A 4993-nucleotide genomic window follows, 5' to 3' on the forward strand; every position below is an offset into this window, starting at 1 on the left:
GTATCTGTGGCCAGGTGATGCAAAACGTGTGGTGGACGGCGACGGTGAGCGGTGCAGACGGCTTGACGACATGTACACCCTATGCTAGGTAGTCGTCGATTTCCCGTGGTCGTTGGGTAGGGAGCAGTCGTGACACGTCGATGGCGAAACCGCTCAGCTCGATGCTTCAGTACGGGCAATGGCGAACTTTGTGCTGAGTATAGCAACAACGGAAGCACAGTGGGCTCTTGCCGGGAGTCTTCCACTCGTCGCATTTACTATAGTCGTTGCGTCGCTCGTAAGGCGGGCGTGCGTGGCCTTAGGTGTGCCGTTCTTGTAGAGCTGGTTCCAGTTGAAGAGGGCTTGGAGGTCTCGTTAGAGTGCAGGACTGCGTAGTGCGGCGGCTAGGTCATGGATACAGCTGCCGTTGGTGTCGCCGGTGTGTCAGAGCCAAGCGTATACTGCAGTTCTTCATGGATGATGTCCTTCTGCGACGCCACCTGAGCCTGCTGCTATGGCGATGGCAGCAGTCGGTGATGGTCTTCCCGAACAATTTTGAGTATTAGATCTCGCAGGTTTCCCCGCTTGCAGGGCCATCATCTGGAGAGTGAGCACTTGAAGTGGTCGGTTGAACCGATGGTCAGGGCGTCAAGGGTCTTTTCGACGGCAGAAGTTTCGACCACAAACTCGGCGATGTTTTTTGGAGGATCTTGGATCAGGCCGGCGAGCAGCTCCTCCTTTAAACCATTCATAAAAAAGGTGAGCTTCTTTTCTTCAGTCTTTTCTTCGGGATCGCAGTGGAGGGGCCACGGCACCGCCACTGCGATCCCACGCTCACTAGTGATGTTTCTACAGGTCCTGCTGCTGATTTTCCTGGGCCGGCCATGGACGATGCACAAGACGGAATGGCTCAACGATACAACCTCCCAGCTCGGCGCGTGTACGTCAACCGACTGCGGCCTATCAACATGTTTTTTGTCTGTTTCACCTATTCTGGATGCTCCGCCACTTCTGGACGCAGTGGTCGATTCCGTCTGGCAACGTGGGACTCTGACTGCTGATCGGGCGGTACAAAAGTGCGCGCCTTTCGACGCCCCTCTGGGCCACGGCACCGCTACTGCGATCCCACGCTCACCAGTGATGTTTCTACAGGTCCTGCTGCAGATTTTCCTGGGCCGGCTATGGACGATGCACAAGACGGAATGGCTCAACGATACAAGCTCCCAGCTCGGCGCGTGTACGTCAACCGACTGCGGCCTATCAACATGTTTTTTGTCTGTTTCACGTATTCTGGATGCTCCGCCACTTCTGGACGCAGTGGTCGATTCCGTCTGGCAACGTGGGACTCTGACTGCTGATCGGGCGGTACAAAAGTGCGCGCCTTTCGACGCCCCTCTGGGCCACGGCACCGCCACTGCGATCCCACGCTCACCAGTGATGTTTCTACAGGTCCTGCTGCTGATTTTCCTGGGCCGGCTATGGACGATGCACAAGACGGAATGGCTCAACGATACAAGCTCCCAGCTCGGCGCGTGTACGTCAACCGACTGCGGCCTATCAACATGTTTTTTGTCTGTTTCACCTATTCTGGATGCTCCGCCACTTCTGGACGCAGTGGTCGATTCCGTCTGGCAACGTGGGACTCTGACTGCTGATCGGGCGGTACAAAAGTGCGCGCCTTTCGACGCCCCTCTAGGCCACGGCACCGCCACTGCGATCCCACGCTCACCAGTGATGTTTCTACAGGTTGGTTACTATGACGCTTATTCTTACCGTGACGATGACGTGTCTTTTAGCGGTGTCGTGGCCACCTCATGTTTTGAAAAGTTTCCGCGCTTGTGTATCCTATTTATGGTGTCTGCTGGTTTTGGGAGCCGATGTCGAGCTAAACCCGGGACCCATGACTAAGGCTCAAGAGGAAAAGCTGGACCTTGTGACTGGTTCCATCTTACGCCTTGAAGCTAGCAATGCAGTCCTTCAAGACTCTGTCAACAAAGTGCTTCAGATTCACGCAGACTTAAAAATTGACGTAGAAAAACTTACAAAGCGAGTTCACGATTCAGAGCAGAAATTTGCAACCGCACCATCTGCTGAGTTCGTGGTGAACAGCGACAAGGGTCTCGCAATTGTACAGGAAAAAATTGACGACCATGAAAATCGCTTTAGGCGATCCAATGTTCTATTTTACGGTATAGATGATCCAGAGAAGTCTGAAACTTGGGAGGAGTCTGAACGTCTCGTAAATGACTTTTGTAAAGAAAAACTTGGGCTTACTGTTGAATCTGTTTCCAGAGCGCATCGCGTGGGCCGCTTTTCTTCCGAGAAAAAGCGGCCTATCATAGCCAAATTTTTTAATGAAAGGGAAGTTGACACTGTCATGATCCGCGGCTATAAGTTAAAAAACACGAATTTTAGCATCTCGCGCGATTACTCCGAAACCGTTCGCGAAAAGCGACGGAAGCTTCTCCAGTTTTAAAAATCTATTAAGAAAGATGGGGATAAAGTGCGACTCGTTTTCAACAAGCTCTTCGTTAACGATGATCTTTACATGTGGAACGCCAACGAAAGTCGAGCTATTGTATCAGGGCGCGAGGATGGCGAATGACGTCCTCCCTCAGTTTCCGTAAACCTGAGTTCATCGACCCCCTCACCTGCCAAATTACATTGTGGTAATGATAACGAATGGCTGTTTTTGTACACGAACATTAGAAGTGTTGTAGCTAACGGTATTGCACTACCATCTTTCATCGATTCATGTCAAGCTTCTTTAGTGGTACTAACTGAGACGTGGCTGAAAGACACTATTCATGATGCCAACATCTTTGCCAGTGCATGCAATTTCAAATTTTTTCGCTGTGATAGACAATTGCGAACGGGGGGGGGGGGCGGTGTTTTCATCGCGATAAAGGAAGAATTCATTGCCGCACCTATCGTTATCGACTCTTTCCTTGAATGTGTTTGGGTTTCTTTGAATGATGGTACATTTCGTGTCATCATCGGCGTTTTCTACCGTCCGCCCGACATGTCTGGTGCGTTTTCAGGTGAATATCATCGGGTGCTCAGTGAAATGTATGCACCTTTTCCCAATTCCGCTGTTATTATATTTGGAGATTTTAATTTTTCAAGAATTAATTGGTCAACACTTCCGGTAGTGGACACAGGTGCAGAAGCACATTCTTTTGTCAGCACTTGCCTTGAGTTTTCATTAACACATCTCATTAACCAACCAACACGATCAACTAAAGCCTCTTCCAATGTACTTGACTTAGGTCTCACAAACAAACCTGATATATTTTCAGGCATAACTCATGAGGAACGCATCTCTGACCACGATGTTATCACTGGGTACATTAATTTTCGCGCTAATAAAAAGATAACTACTAAAAAGAAAATAAGATGTTACGGCAAAGCCAATTTTGATGCAATTAATGCAGAATTGTTAAAGTTTTCTGATAAATTTTTGCATGATTTCTGCTCTCGCTCTATAGAGCAGAACTGGATCCTTTTTAAAACTGCCCTCAATGATCTCATCGACCAGTTCATTCCCATGTTAACCATTACCTGTGATAGCAGTACTCCTTGGTTTACCAACCGTCTTCGGCGGCTGAACAACAAAAAGAAAAACTTTACAGACAGGCAAAACTGAATGGTCTTGTGAGTTCACATGACAAATACAGAGCATGTGAAAAGGATTATAAGGCACTATTAAAATCTACTCGGCGCAACTTTTTTTCTCATGACTTGTCTTCCATGCTGAAAAATAATATTCGCCGTTTTTGGCGTGTGGTAAACCCAGTAATTCGACCTGACATCACTCTTACAGATTCTGTTGGTGTTCCCATCCCTGATTCAGAGTGCGCTCAACTTCTTAACGATGCGTTTGTAACTGTGTTCACAGATGAAGACATTACTTCCCTGCCTACATTAAGCGCATTAGTGGGACTAACTATGAACGAGATAGACATCAGTGAGCCTGGTGTTTTATCTCTACTAAACAATCTCAAAACATCTTCTAGCGCTGATCATATGGACTTCAATAATAAAATTTTGAGGAATACATCACATAGCATTTGTTCCATGTTAACCGCATTATTTTCCCAGTCGCTATCAACTGGCACCATTCCCAACGACTGGCGCATAGCAAAGATAATACCCATTTTCAAATCAGGTTATCGTGCTTCTCCGCTTAACTATCGTCCCATCTCCTTAACAAGTACAGTTTGTAAATTACTCGAGCATATTATACATACTCAGGTCATCAACTACCTTGAAGATCATAACATTATCTTCGATCATCAGCAGGGTTTTCGCAAGAGCTACTCATGGGACACCCAACTTGCCGGTTTTATTAACGATATTCATGCACTGATTGACGCTGGTTTTCAAGTTGACGCAATATTTTTAGATTTTTCTAAAGCATTTGATCGCGTTCCACACCAAGGGTTGTTGCTTAAACTTTCCCAACTGAACATTCACCCTAATATTATTGCATGGATAGCAGATTTTCTCTCATCTAGAATCCAGGTCACATCAGTTAACAGCTCTAACTCATGTTACGCTAATGTTATGTCTGGAGTTCCAGAAGGCAGTGTACTGGGACCTTTACTTTTCCTCATCTATATTAATGACTTACCCAATTGTGTGACGTCCAGAATCAGACTATTTGCTGACGATTGTGTGCTTTATCGATGTATAACCTGTAACACTGACAGCCAGCCACTGCAGTATGATCTTGAAGCGATAAGCACATGGTGTTCTAATTGGTTAATGCCGTTAAATCTTTCCAAACCTAAGCTCATGTCTTTCACCAACAAGCCACGTATTCCTACCGCCTACTTTCTTGATAACAATTGTGTAGAATTCACTACAAGTTACAAGTATCTTGGCATTAACCTTCAATCCGACTTATCATGGAATCATCATATTAATCTCACTCTTGCCTCCGCTAACCGTACTTTCGGACTTCTCAAACATAATTTAAAAGAGGCCGCGACACATGTCAAAAAACTAGCCT

The 4993-nt window shown here is 46.6% G+C and overlaps 1 pseudogene; it reads left to right on the plus strand.

The window, feature by feature from the left end:
- The first annotated feature begins 809 nt into the window (after window positions 1–809).
- Window positions 810–4612, plus strand: LOC149369485 (uncharacterized; annotated as a pseudogene).
- Window positions 4613–4993: the final 381 nt, after the last annotated feature.

Source organism: Amblyomma mixtum, chromosome 1 (assembly GCF_055824585.1).
Source record: "Amblyomma mixtum isolate Tamu chromosome 1, ASM5582458v1, whole genome shotgun sequence".
In the NCBI taxonomy this organism is placed as follows: domain Eukaryota; kingdom Metazoa; phylum Arthropoda; class Arachnida; order Ixodida; family Ixodidae; genus Amblyomma; species Amblyomma mixtum.